The sequence below is a fragment of the Hakea prostrata genome, chromosome 7 (assembly GCF_041222555.1).
Source record: "Hakea prostrata isolate BN-2017 chromosome 7, UWA_Hpros_2, whole genome shotgun sequence".
Lineage (NCBI taxonomy): Eukaryota > Viridiplantae > Streptophyta > Magnoliopsida > Proteales > Proteaceae > Hakea > Hakea prostrata.
In genome coordinates, this window is record NC_142606.1 from 39,169,601 (window position 1) to 39,185,615 (window position 16,015).

Genomic DNA, 16,015 nt, shown 5'->3' on the forward strand with positions numbered 1-16,015 from the left:
ATAGGAGATGCTAAATCTGATGAATTGCTAGTGTGTAACTGATAATTAACTTTGGAGTTAAATTAACATTGACCATCCCAGCACAAAATATGGTGATGGAACTGTAGAACATGCAATGCACAATGTATAGGATTATCTAGAAGATCCCGTAAATAAGAAGTGGAATTAGGCCACAATGGTGCATGTTAGCAACATAGCTGCCCTCTGAGCTAGAGAATCAGCCACAAAATTCAATTTTCTTGGCACAAAAGTAAAGACACAATCTTCAAATTTTCCGATGAGCATGTTAGTGATAATGGATGCACAACCACAAACAGAGAAGAACGCAAGCAAAGCACACAAGGGGATTTAACGTGGTTCGGCAAAACCCTGCCTACATCCACCAGAGAGAAAAAGAGTTTCATTAGTTTCAGGAAACCTCACACCACTCTCACACCCACAAAGTCTTACCTTTTGCTTCCGTGTCTACTAGGTTATCCCACAGACACTATTTATAGGGAAACCTAAAACCCTAATCCCAATGTAATTACAAGTTTACCCCAGTACTAGTAATTGACCCAAACCTTGTTTCAATTACAAATACAACCAAAACCATAATTACATGGACCCACAGAATACAAGACACCCAAACCCAACAATCTCCACCTTGGCTTGAATTCTGCAAACCACCTTGAAGAAAACCGTTGATGATGTCTCTCTGCAATCACCAGTCTCTGTGTATCCACCACACCTTACCGCAGGGTCCACATCCCAATGCTTTTGTTTCCGCCATAACTAAACCAGCATGGCACACACACCCCCCCCCACCTGAGGTGTCCCGTACAGCTCATCACTGCTATACGACGTGACGTGGCTCCATCTCTCCTGTCACAGCCGGCTCTGAGAGATCACTGCCACTCACCAAATCCAAAGCAAAAGTTACTCACTTCTTTCCAAATTTTCCCTTGTTTTGCGCCTGAACAACCTGCAAATTCTGTCTACATGTACCCCTTGCCAAAGTGTCAACTAGAGCTCCACCTATTTCAACACTCCCTGCAAGCCTGTACAAGTTATTAATCATCTTTCCTCGCATCACAACCATTGATCCCCTTTAAACCTTGAGAACTCCACCTTCAGATGACCATCTGAAACCTTTAGAATCTAGAGTACTCAATGAAATCAGATTCTTCCTTAGATCTGGCACATGTCTAACCCCAGTCAAAGTTCGCACAATCCCATCAAACATGCGAATCCGCACAGTCCCAACTCCGACAACCCTGCTTTCCGCATTATTTGCCATCTTGACTGTACCACCTTCACATGCATGATATGTAGCAAACTGATTCTTGACTGAACATATGTGAAAAGAACACTCAGAATCTAAAATCCAATCTGAAGTATTCAAACCTGATGATGAAGTTAGAAGGACATCATCTCCTCCATCATCGCTCAATAAGACAGCAATAGATGATTCATCACTCTCCCCGTCCTTCCTTTTCCTATCCTCCTTATGCCTTAGACAATCTTTCCTTATATGACCTTCCTCTTTGCAATAGTAACAAGTTACTTTGCGACCAAACTTGAGTGCCCCGGCCTCCCCATTTGATCTTCCCTGAGTGCCACCCCTTGACTTGCTAGACCCTCCATTCTCCCATTTGATCTTCCTCTATTATGACCACCCCTTACAACCAAGGCACTACTTTCATCTAACTCCTTATTACTGCTATTTTTTTGCCGTGTTTCATTCATCAGCAATCCAGTAATAACATCGTCAAGTTTCAAAGTATCCTTACCAAAAAGTAATGTGGTCACAATGTGATCAAACGACTAAGGCAATGATGCCAACAAAAGTAACGCCTTGTCTTCCTCCTTGATCTTCTCATCAAGAGCCGACAACTCCGTCAAAATCCTGTTGAACTCATCCAAGTGCTTGTCAAAATTTGCTCCCTCTAACAACTAAATGCTATATAACTGTTTCTTTAAAAACAACCGATTTGTCAACGACTTGGACTTGTACCTGCTCTCAAGCTTTGCCCAAACTTCCTATGGATCCGCCACCCCGATGACTTCACGAAGAACATTATCCGCAAGATACAACTGGATCGTACTATTTGCTAGATCCCTCAACTCTTGCCAATCATCTTCCATCATCGCCTTTGGCTTTTCTGATTTTTTCCTGAGAGCCTTAACAGTCCCTTCCCGCGTAAGGATGTTCTTCACCCGTTGTTGCCACAAGGTGAAATCGTTATGACCATTACAAAGTTCTATGGAGAAATTAGAACTCTTCACCGCCATCTGATTTTGTGCCCTTCATACCCATCAACAACCAAAAAATCTTGTTCGTTGATCTCCGTACGAACTCAAAAAATCAATACCAACGGAGCGAAATCTCCTCGATCCGTCACTTCCACTGAGTCCAGAACGCCCAAAAACCTTAGGAACACTTAACTCCGTACAAAAAACCTTCACACAAAATCCTGTGAAAACAATTTGTACGATACAATCCGATAAAAAAAAAACAAAAAAGAAAAAATCCATTTTTTCTTTTTTCCATCTTTTTCCCACACCGATTTTTTTTTTTTTTTCTCTTCTTCTACGGTTCCACTTTCCACATTCTCCAAACTCAACTTCTCAACTTCTCAACTTTTTTTTTCTCTTTTCAAACGATATGTAACCACTTTAAAGAAAAAAGTAAAAAAAACTTCAAAAAATCCACTCGACCGAGCAAACACCTACGATCCAACTTCAGTCGGACTGCCCTCTTCTCATTTTTTTTTTAAGTGATCTAATCCGATCAAACTACACGAAAAAAAAATATTAAAAAACTTAACGATTCTAGATCTAGAATCGTACATTCAATCAAACCGTCAAAGCCTTCTCCATTCTCCTAGCACCTATCATCTCCTTTCTGTATCTTCGCACACCTCCGGCGACGATCCACCAAACCTCGCTCTGATACCACTTGTTAGGGATAATGGATGCACAACCACGAACAGAGAAGAACACAAGCAAAGCACACAAGGGGATTTAACGTGGTTCGGCAAAACCCTGCCTACATCCACCAGAGAGAAAAAGAGTTTCATTAGTTTCAGGAAACCTCACACCACTCTCACACCCACAAAGTATTACCTTTTGCTTCCGTGTCTACTAGGTTATCCCACAGACACTATTTATAGGGAAACCTAAAACCCTAATCCCAATGTAATTACAAGTTTACCCCAGTACTAGTAATTGACCCAAACCTTGTTTCAATTACAAATACAACCAAAACCATAATTACATGGACCCACAGAATACAAGACACCCAAACCCAACAATGAGCACATCTATATCCTCCACAGTGTATCGAATCCCACCGTGGGCTAACTGTAAGGCCACTAATGAAATAGTATAAACTCTAGTAATCTTTCACCATTACTAATCTGGCCATATCCTTGGGCAAGCAGCTCCAACAAGGCCAACCCAACAGCCATACCTTCACCCTCTAAAATTTCGTGGAAAGGGGTCGGGCTTGATTGAGCAAACACATAACAACCAGAATCATCATAGCATATTACTCCAATGCTCGATCCACTGGTCTTTAAGACTAAAGAAGCATCATAGTTACACTTCACAACCTCTCACTAGGGGTGGATGCCACAATGCTAGAGTAACCCCTCCTTGAGCTTGTATAGAATGGAATGGGGAGTGTGTCTCACTGAGTTTCACCCAAGTTACCAACATATATGTTTGACATGGTGATCCAAGTTAGAGAAAAGCTTGGGGGATGTTGGAGATGAAGAGGAAGTATCCAATTATTACACTATCGTTTGGTGGAAGTTCTAATCTAGATGGGTTTTTGTCATGAAGATATAGTTGTGTTATATGTTAAAACTTGCCATGGCGCTGATCAACACTAGAGATCAGTAGAATTGAAAAATAAATCAATTGATACAGGAATGCGATATGCACGTATCGATGAGATATGCAAACAACATAAAATACATGCTCCTTTTGATGAAAGAAGATCAATGTATGGAATACGTTCGACCATATAATATATTTCAAAAATTCAAAAAATATAATAATAATAATAATACTAGACCATTAGCAAATCAATAACATCACAACAAAATCCAATCTGATAAAATATAAATCAATCTACGAAAAAATACTCCAGAGAACACATGCAAATAGTAAATATCAAATAGTTAATTTAAAAGAAATAGACTATTAAGTAAAATCTATGTTAGCAAGACTAAGGTTGTAGTCACAACAAACAAGAAGTTAATAAAGTATAGGATTGCACCTACCGTGTGAAGTCACAAAATTGAAGCACAATTCTCCCTTAGATAGAGCCATAGAGGGTTTTCTGTAACTTATCCCTTCTTCAGCTTCTCTTTCATTCCTTGCTCACTTTACATCTCTATCTCACTAAATGAATAAGATGTGTTCCTTCTAATTTGAATTCCCTTTTATTGTTCCATCCTCTTCTCTCTTCCCTTTCTTGTTCTAATCCTATCAATATCCACAATAGCCTTCCTTATTTCCTGTCATCTCAGACCTCACCTTCATTATTAGTTGCTTCTTGTGCATTCCAAATCAAGTGTGGGCACGGGGTCAAAATAGCAACAAAGCATTTAATGTATTTTTAAGGGTGGCATTGAACCTTGGACCTTCTTCTTTAATCAAGGTGAACATTAACCATCTAGTTAGTCATCAACTTATAAGCAAATATTGAGAAATGAATTCCAATAAATTTATTAATCCTATATTGATTCACACCTAGAGCGTAATTGCGTCAATATTAATGCAAAAGGTATAAAATACTCTCATAATCAAGCTTCCCTAAGTGTGAAAATTGGCCCCAATCAATCCAATCTGCTAGGGCTATAGGATGTCATAGCTACAAGGAAAAACCATATCACAGCCGAACCAAATAGCATGGGCATAATCAGATTCACATCCTCTGTAATTCTTTTCCCTACAATTCCCTCATAGGATTGTGCCATGTGGCATTTAAGTAATCCAACAGTTACCCAACAAACTAGATTTTAAATAAAATTCAAATTTATGGGGTGGGTTTAAATAAAATTTAAATTTAGTTTAAATTGGATAACAGTTACTTAAATGCCACATGGCACAATCCTATGAGGGAATTGTAGGGAATTAATTTCAGAGGATGTGAATCCGGCATAATCACACCCCAAAAGAATATGAGAGAGTATCTCATGAGCGTCACACCATGCACACATTCGATACATACCAATCTGCCCTCTCAGCAATTGATCACCGATAACTGAACCTGATAGACACCCACCATAAGAAACACTGAACTCTATGCTTAACATCAATGGATACAAAGGTGATGGCATGACGAGACTTCTTTTAGGTTGGAAAAAGTTAGGTTTCATTATTGAGGAAAATTATTAGTGATGTACTTCAATAGAAGTTCTCGCTGGGAATGCCGTTTGCATTAGATCGGGGTTGGGAAAGCGGGGAAAAGGATCAGCAATGTCCAATAATATGCTTTTGTTCCCTGTGTCATCTTCTTCTCCGTCGACATCTTTGGTCTCTATAGGTGGCATTAATTATATTGAGCATCAGGTGTCTAGATACAATACTCTTGCAAGTGTGGCGATCAAGTATGGTATCAAGGTGGTGGACATCAGAAGGATGAATAACTTGGTTATGGATCTTCAAATGTTTGCTCCCAAGTCCCTGCAAATACCGTTACGTGGAAGGCATCCCCCATCTTCAAGTCGTTCATCAAATGGTTCAGTTACCCCTGCACAGAAAAATATTGGACAAGCTCAATTCGGGGATGGTCAGTGACAGAACAGCTCACTACTTGGAAGATGAACTGCCTATATCATCTCCATTTTTTATCCATTTCCAGGACGCTGTCGGAACTCAAAGAGCTTAGTTAATGGTTTCATGCTTGTGGATTGAATGTCGAATGTGCCTACTGTTGAAGCTGGGGATAAGTTTGTCCCCAAGGCAGCAAAAGACTGCAAATAACTCTCCTTCTTGTACCCCGGAAAAGGTATTGAAGGATGATATCCATGGTGGCAATGACTGCTCAACATCATTAGGAAGGGGTTATTAGGGAAGTGGGATAGCCACGTGTATATATATGGAGATGTTTATCATCTCATCTCAACAAAGTAATAGAAAACTCATTTTGTCCTTTATGGTATCAGAGCTTCATGTGTCTACCCCATCTCTCACGTGTCTTCAGATTTTGGGTTTGAGAGTAGTTTCTTTGATAGCTCTATGTTTGTTTATCGCCAAGACGGGAAGACTTTGATCTTGTTGCTTTATGTTGATGACATTGTTCTTATTGACCATGATGAGCTTTTCTTAAGTTCCTTTACCACTACTTTGGGTCATACTTTTGCCATGACGGATTTGGGCTCTTTACATTACTTTCTTGGGATAGAGGTTACTCAAACTCGTTCTGGTTTGTTTTTATCCCAAGCCAAGTATGCGGCTGATTTGCTTCGTCTGCTAGTATGCTTGATACAAAGCCTGTGATGACTCCTATGGTATCTCGTCAGGTGATGTCGGATGCTTCACCTTTCATGATGTTACTTTGTTTGAAGTATAGTCGGGGTCTCCAACACTTGACTATGACTCGTCCGATCTTTCTTTTGCGGTGAATATAGTTTGTCAATCTATGCATGCACCGGAGCTCCGATTTCTCTTCTCAGCGTCACCTTCGTTATGTAAAGGGTACTTTGGATTGTGGTTTGTGTCTTCATCGGGCTAGCTCTTTCGGTTATATGGTTTCTCGATCTGATGGGCGGGATGTCCTACTACTCGGCGTTCTACACGCTTTTGCACTTTTCTTGGGGCAAATTGATCTGGAGTGTAAGAAGCAACGACCGCTCGTCTAGACGGAAGATCGAGCCAGGCCACACGCGAGTTAACGGTGAGTTCTTCGTGATATCGGCATTCCACAGCCTCATCCGACACTCCGGATAATAGAGTGCTCTACAGTGTGAACCGGATTTCATGGGCGACCAAGCATATTGAATTGGATTACCATTTTGTCCGGGAAAAGGTTGCTTGGGACATTTGGTTACACGTTATGTGGCCTCATCAGACTGCGATATTTACAAAACCCCTTTCCCCTAAGGATTTTCGTCTCTTATGTACCAAACTTGGCCTTGTTCGCCGGCCATGTTTGAGGGAGGGTATTAGGGAAGTGGGATAGCCACATGTATATTTATGGAGATGTTTATCATCTCATCTCAACAAAGTAATAGAAAACTCATTTTGTCCTTTAGGGGTGTCACCCACTGACCTTCCCCCCCCCAGCAACGGTATCATATCTGGCCTGACAACATGTGGATATGATTCACAGTCAGAACATCAGGTTATAATATCAGTAATAAATAAAGCGCACAACACCACAATCAAGAGCAAGCTAGAAATAACCAATTCATGCATTTATTTAGAATAATAAAGTTCAAGATCCCAAAATGAATATTAAAGAAAATATCTGAAATAGAGTATGTAAGAGGAAGCAAAGAATATAATCTAATCAAGGTTTACATCTATCCTTAAGCATCCTATGAGTTTTCTCCTCAATTGTTCTATAAAATGTGTCATGAGTCCAGTTTTAATCCCATATTCCCAAAGGTGAGCAATCATAGTTCTATCTCTATTAATCGGCATCGTAAGAGCACTCCAAAGATCCACACAAAACTTCATGTTCACCATAACTAACTCCCATTGGCATCTCTAGTATATCTTCAATGGAGATCTTCCATGAATTCAGGTTTTCTCTTGTACCTGTATAGCAATCGGAAGAAAAATAAAGAATGAGTTCTACAGAACTTATTAAGGCAACAATCCACATATATACCATGATAGCATGAATGCAACATGTAAAGGATGCAATGACATCCTAAGAATGCAGCTAATTAACTAACCATGTTGGTCTCTACCAAGGCAAATATTCATTAAGATGAAAACCAGCCCTTCTCTAGGAAGGTCTCGTCACTTTGATCATTCACGGACTAGCTACCTCTTTGGGATCCCGAGTATTGGGGTGCGGTCCACATCATCACATTGGCTAGGGTTATAGGGTCACACTCTCTCACCACAACCATTGGTATTAGTATTGGCGCATATTGGGAATCCTAACCTAATGCAAGGTCATACATTAACATACTACATGTGGTCCAAATACCTTTTCTCATACCTAGTGCCCTTAGGTCCAATATTTTTTTCCACTTAGGAATGTTATTCCACATATACTAGCTACCTCTATTGGATTAAGATTTCTAGACCCTATAGTCATTCACATATGCTAGGGCGGATGCCTCTCATCTCTCCTCACGACACCCAAGGCGTCTTTTGGATGCCCATTAGCCAAACCCTCAACATATGCAACCCTACCATTGCATGATAACAGTGACTTGTGTTTCCTCATGAACTAGTTACCTCTTTTAGACACCCAGAGAACCCAACCACTACCATCACAGGTCACTGGGCTTCAATTCCCTTACTGAAAGGATAGTAGTGGGGTGGTGGGCGCTCAAGACCGGTAACCAACCCGTGAGAGGACACAACCACATTGTGGGGGCCATTCATTGGTAGGGTTGCATATAATAGACTTGGGCTCATGGGCGCTCAAGACCGGTAGCCAACCTGTGAGAGTACACAAGAGCTTCTTGTCCATTATATGTGGATGAACAATAGGATTAAGAGTCAGCGTAGTCCAAGCTGGTTGGTGCCATAGGATACGATGACTCTAGTAGGGAAGGATATCGAACCAAGATTGTGAGATGCATGGGGGGAAGTATCTGAACCTAGGTTGATGTGACTAAGTAGTTGACTTGCACTGGGCTAGGTATAACCCTGACACGCGCCAATACTCATACCAATGGTGGTGAGAGAACAGCCATGGTGATAGTCCGAGAGGGATGCCTTGACCCCTTACCCGAGATCTCAAGACTGGTAACCAACCTGTGAGAGATCAGAGTGACGATACCTTCCAAGAGGAGGCTGGTGTTCCATCTTAATGCATGTCTGCCATTAGAGACTAGCATCCATTAGAATATAGTTGCATTCTTACATCTTGTCTCATATCATATTGCATCATGCAATGTATTGATTTGGATTGTGATTGGTTATTTGTTTGTGAACTACTAGCTGAGTTCTTTTGAGCTCACCCTTTGGGGATAATGTTGTTTTAGATGATTATACAAGTGAAGAAGAGATCCCGAGCTCCGATTTGAAGACACTTCCCTTATGTTATACAGTTGAGGAAACAATGGGAGCTGACTGTAACTCGTGGTACGATCCCTGTACCGGTATGGAGCACTATTATGTTGCCGATCAACAATGATAGGAAACGCCTCATTCGTCAATGGGACTATGAGCTAGAGATAGATCATAAGTTGCAAATGTACAAGCAATTGGAGAAGAAAGCGAAACACTAGAATACTTAGGATAATTTTGATCCTTACGTTTTTCCTTCCCAATTGTGTACTTTAGTTTTGACTTTACTTCTGTACTTTGATTATTTGAAATCACTTCCGCACTCTAATTATGGTTTTGAGATCCTTCTTGCTCATGATTGGTCTATTGTGTGGAATGGTTGGTGATTGTTTGAGACCTCATCTGTGAGGCTGTGGATCACACCTCCGGGTATTTCGAGTAAATGGGTACCGGCTGGGGGGATGTGAAACAAACCATCTAGATTCTGATTGGATCATCTTCCAATTCCCAATAAGGCAGGTGCTTCACCATCTTCTTCACCTAGGTCCATGGGTTCTGGGGCCAACACATGGGCTTCAATTTGCATGGCCCACAACTTCTTCCCACTAGATGCTCGGGTTCTCGGACTTACAAATCTGGTTTCAGGCTAGGATCATGGGAGTTATCACATGGGGTCTTACATTGAATCAAAAATCTGCAATCCAAACAAATCTTGCAATTGATGCAGAATCAAGTTGGTTGAGCCCACTTCCAATCATCCTAGGTGACTCTCTCATAGCTTATGGGTTTTCTGGAGTATGACAATCATCAAGCACACCCAACTTCTAGAACCAGGATAAGAACACGAATAATAGTTGTAGTGGAATTTGATGTTAGAATTATAGGTTTCTTCATGGATTTTCACTTTCCTTCTTTCTTGTTTTGTATGCATTCAAAATCAAGTGTAGGGATCAGTCAATAGCACCATAACATTTATGTATTTTTACGCATCCATGTGGCATCGAACCTTGGATCTCCTTCTTTAATGAAGGTAAAAGTTAACTATCAAATTGCTCATCAACTTATAAATAAAATAAAAGTAAAAATAAAAAATGACAAATTAATTCTAATATATTTATTAATCATATATTAATTCACACTTAGAGCATAATTGAGTCAATATTAATATGAAATGTCTAAAATACTCTTATAATTAATTGCAGGTGTTACATCTCATACTTCCCAAACTGTGAATATCGACCACAACCAACGATCCAATCTAGTAGTGCTTTTGGAGTGTCATCACTGCAAGGTAAAACCATATCCCAACCAAACCAAATAGCATGGGCATAATCGCCCCCCCAATAGAGTATGAGACATTGTTGCATGAGCATCACAATGTCACATGTTGGATACATACTAATCTGCAGTCTCAATAATCCATCACCGACAGCTAAAACTGATGCACATGCCCACCATAAGAAAATTTGGACCTCTGGACTAGTCTTCCACCTCCACATACGTTACCACACCTCCTTTCAAACCGATTCCCATTCATGGATAGTGGGTGTAGATGCACAAATCACCAACCCTGCCAACAAAGTCCCTGTAACAAAACCTTCTTCCCCTCCAAAATACTACTAGTGAAAGGGAAGAAGGTCTGGGGTTTGAACTTTCGTCCCTCTACCCTCCCCACCCCCCCCCCCCCAATCCGTTAGATCCATGGGCCCTTTGATGATCACCAAAGGGGGAAAAAACATTGAAGTCATGTAACTTGTGGTCAATCATAGGTCAGTGAGCCATAACTCTTGTAGCAATGAACAAGATTGGATAATCAAATAAATAGAACTATGATATATTAATGAGTTACGAAATTGAAATCATATAACCACTAGTCGATCATAGAGATTGACAATTGTAGCACACAACACGGTGGTGTAATTATTGGCTACATGTTGAGCATTTAAATGTATAATCATTTTAAGAAAAGAAAAACTTTGACATATTAAGGAGTGTATTAACACCAAAAAGGAGTTAAAAGTCTATCCGGATCTTAGTGCCACAAGATAATTTGAAAGATCATAGAAGACACTTGTTCAAGTGAAGCTCCTAAATTTGATGGTTTTCAGCATTTGATCATTTCCCCTTTATATAAATTTCGAGTTAAAAGTTTCATTTAAAAAACCTTGTTCAGCTGTTTATTACCTACATGGAAAGGTTTAGGCTTACCTTAATGCCGCAAGTGTAGGACTTCTTCTTGTTAATAGTTTATCTCCTTGGATACTTGAACTTGTGCAATCTTATATATGTAATTCACAAAATACAAGGGGAGTCCCACCCGCTCCCCCCCCCCCTTCCACGCACAATAGAGAGAGGCCGGGGCCAAGTAAATAAGAAAAATAAAGAGAGGAGTGGGTAGAGAATCAAAAGTGTGGAGAGCTCCCTGCCAGACATTACCTTATACATATTACCCTATGTGGGTTATTCTTGCTAAGACGACTTTTGAAATTGAAAAGGTGTTTTTTCTTTGACACAAACATAGTTTCAGAAACCATACAAGTTTAACATAGTGCAACTATTTACTTTCTAATTTGACAATACATTTTTTCTTCCATAATAAGAAGAGCTAGAATTTACAAGGGATTACTACATTTTCAACAATTGCAATATCTATAAGTCAAGGATGCAAATCCTCCTAGACTTAAAAGAACAAGAAAATTAACCAATTAATATATTTTCAAAGTTTTCATGTAAATTAAATCCTATCATTTACAGATGCTACCTTCCATGATTCTAATATCATGTTGTTGGCCTTGGGTTCACTAGTAATTGTTAAGCAAACTAACCTAATGCAGCGGAATACCAACAAGAATGGAAGAGAAGGAAGCAATCACACACACAACACAGAGATTTACTTGGTTCGGTCTTTCGACCTATGTCCAAGGATGAGATGAGCTCTCACCAAGCTCATGCAATCTTCAAATAGCCAAATCAAGTTACAGCCCTAATCAAGACAAGAAAACTCTATACATGGACCAAAGAGAACATACAAGACTTGGAATGACCACACCTGTAACCAACACAATCGAATCGAAGCTTTCCTCTTTCCTGCGCAAGCCAAGAACACCTCTGTACAGTGCCTTCAACGCATACAATAGCTGAAGCTATTATCCAATAGTATAGCATGAATCTTGAAGAGAATCTAGAGCATAACCAGAGCAAACCCTCAAGAACCGAGAGCCATATGCTAGCAAAACATCAGAGAACCGAGAGCCAGAGAGAAGAAGAGAGAGAGTAGAGAATGAGAGTTAAGAGAACCAATTGATCGAATGAGGTTGCCAAGCCCTAACCCCCAAATGAAATATACAAATAGAATTAGGAAAAGACAACCCTGCCCTTGAAACAAATCAATAAGATAGCCTAGTCCTAACAGCAAGCAAAAGGTCAAAAAATACCCCCCCCCTTACAACATTCTCCACCTTGACTTAGCTATTTTGCCGATGCATAAACCTGAGAGAAAACACAACCCATCAAATAAAATATAAAACAATGTAAAGCAAATTATAGAGATAACAATTTCAATGAGTTTAAGGCAGATTTAAACTTATTAACAGGTACAACCTTAGTCATAATATCTGCAGGGTTAATGAAAGTATCTATCTTACACACATCAATTAAACCCTTAGCAATAATATCCCTAATAAAATGCAACTTTACATCAACATGCTTTGTTCTTTCATGAAACACATTGTTCCTAGCAAGACACAAAGCACTATGGGAATCACAATAAACAAGAGAATGCAAGTCATGAAAACCAAGCTCCCCTAGAAGCCCCTTAAGCCACATGCATTCCTTCACAGCCTCAGACAAAGCAATGTACTCAGCCTCAGTGGTTGAAAGAGCCACCACATGTTGGAGGGTGGACTTCCAACTCACTAGATTCCCACCAAGAGTAAACAAGTATCCAGTAATGGACCTTCTCTTATCCAAATCAGAGGCAAAATCTGAGTCACAATATCCAACAATGTCTAACTTATCAACACAAGAGTTATCATGAACAATTTTATAAGATGTAGAATTTTTCAGATATCTCAACAACCACATAACTGCATCCCAATGTGAATCACATGGCCTACTCATGTATCTACAAACAAGACCAACAGAGTATGCTATATCAGGTCTACAACAAACCATAGAATACATGAGACTACCAACACATTCTTAATATGGTCTATCAGTTACAACAGCAATAGAATCCATTCTAAGCTTGAAATGAGCACCAAGAGGAGTATTAACAGTCCTAATATTATCATGTCCAAACTTGTTAACAAGTTTATGAATATATCCAACCTGAGACAAGGTCAAAACACCACTAGGCCTATCTCTATGAATATCAATGCCAAGAATCCTTTTAGCAGCCCCTAAATCATTCACTTCAAACTCAGATTTCAACATAGACTTAAGCTTACAAATCTGAGATTTATCCTTTGATGCAATAAGCATGTCATCAACATAAAGTAAAAGATAAATGAAAGAATTAGTGCTAAACTCACAATAATAAATACAACTATCATAGGAGCTTCTCTTGTAACCATTCTTAAGCATGAATTCATCAAACCTTTTATACCATTGCCTAGGAGATTGTTTCAAGCCATACAATGACCTTAACAATAAACAGACCTTTGTCTCACTCCCCTTCACAACAAAGCCCTCAGGCTGAACCATATAAATATGCTCATCTAACTTACCATTCAAGAATGCAGTTTTCACATCTAATTGTTCAAGTTCAAGATCAAAAAGAGCAGCCAGGGCAAGAAGCACTCTAATAGAAGTATGTTTCACAACAGGTGAAAACACTTCATTATAATCAATTCCCTCAACTTGGGAATACCCCTTAGCTACAAGTCTTGCCTTATACCTAGGTTGTTCAACACCAGGAATACCAGCCTTAAATTTATAAACCCACTTACAACCAATAAGTTTCTTTCTTTTGGGTCTATCTACAAGAGTCTAAGTCTGATTTTTCATTAAAGATTCTATTTCATCTTCCATGGCAACAAGCCAAAGCTTGCTATCCCCACATCCAAGAGACTCTTTATAGGTTCTAGGCTCACATCCCTCAAGCTGGTCAGCTACATTTAAAGCATAAGAAATCAGATTTGGACTCCCATTAGATTCACACATATTAGCATATCTAGAAGGTCTTTTTATCTCTCTTCTAGACCTATCTCTTGCCAATAAATAACCATCTAAAGGATCCTCATCTTTAAGCTCTTCTTTAATATCAAAAGAATCACTACCAACTTCTAAATCACCATCCTCAACCTTAGGATCAGATTCATCAACCACAGTTTTAGATTTATCCCCTAACTCCACCTCAAATATAGCACCATAACATTTATGTATTTTTACGCATCCATGTGGCATCGAACCTTGGATCTCCTTCTTTAATGAAGGTAAAAGTTAACTATCAAATTGCTCATCAACTTATAAATAAAATAAAAATAAAAATAAAAAATGACAAATTAATTCTAATATATTTATTAATCATATATTAATTCACACTTAGAGCATAATTGAGTCAATATTAATATGAAATGTCTAAAATACTCTTATAATTAATTGCAGGTGTTACATCTCATACTTCCCAAACTGTGAATATCGACCACAACCAACGATCCAATCTAGTAGTGCTTTTGGAGTGTCATCACTACAAGGTAAAACCATATCCCAACCAAACCAAATAGCATGGGCATAATCGCCCCCCCAATAGAGTATGAGACACTGTTGCATGAGCATCACAATGTCACATGTTGGATACATACTAATCTGCAGTCTCAATAATCCATCACCGACAGCTAAAACTGATGCACATGCCCACCATAAGAAAATTTGGACCTCTGGACTAGTCTTCCACCTCCACATACGTTGCCACACCTCCTTTCAAACCGATTCCCATTCATGGATAGTGGGTGTAGATGCACAAATCACCAACCCTGCCAACAAAGTCCCTGTAACAAAACCTTCTTCCCCTCCAAAATACTACTAGTGAAAGGGAAGAAGGTCTAGGGTTTGAACTTTCGTCCCTCTACCCCCCCCCCCCCCCCAATCCGTTAGATCCATGGGCCCTTTGATGATCACCAAAGGGGGAAAAACATTGAAGTCATGTAACTTGTGGTCAATCATAGGTCAATGAGCCATAACTCTTGTAGCAATGAACAAGGTTGGATAATCAAATAAATAGAACTACAATAAATTAATGAGTTATGAAATTGAAATCATATAACCACTAGTCGATCTTTTTTTTTTTTTTTTTTTTTTTTTTTTGCCCAACAACTACAAATATTATATTAACATATCCCAGGTAATAAACCTGGAAGAAGTATTGTTTACACAAATAAAACGAGGTGGAACCAACCACCAAAACCTAGAGAGAGCAAAAAGATTTGCTCCACGAGCAATAGTATCAGCAGCAGAGTTTGAAGATCTGCTAATAAACCTGAAATCAACAAAGGAGAAATTTGCAGCAAGCTGCTGAATTTCTCTAATAATACTCATACTCACCCAATCAATGGGCTTATTACTACCATTTAAAATAGAAATAAGAGATTGACAATCTGAAAATAAAATAACTCTATCAACTCAACGCTAGATGAAGTCCATCTCTAATAGCTTTTGCCTCCACAATAGTGGCTGAAGCGCTAAAGCAGATCTTAGCTTGGGCAGCTATAAAGCATCCAGCTGCATCCCATAGGAGAGCTCCACGACCTCCCTGTAAAGTAGTTTTGTTCCATGCCCCATCTGTGTAAACCTGATGTATATCAAGAGAAGATAATAAATGAGG

At 39.4% G+C, this 16,015-nt stretch overlaps 1 pseudogene; it reads right to left on the bottom strand.

The window, feature by feature from the left end:
* Window positions 1–7,630: 7,630 nt before the first annotated feature.
* LOC149011096 (secreted RxLR effector protein 161 pseudogene) lies at window positions 7,631–13,311 on the bottom strand (annotated as a pseudogene).
* Between the last annotated feature and the right edge of the window lie 2,704 nt (window positions 13,312–16,015).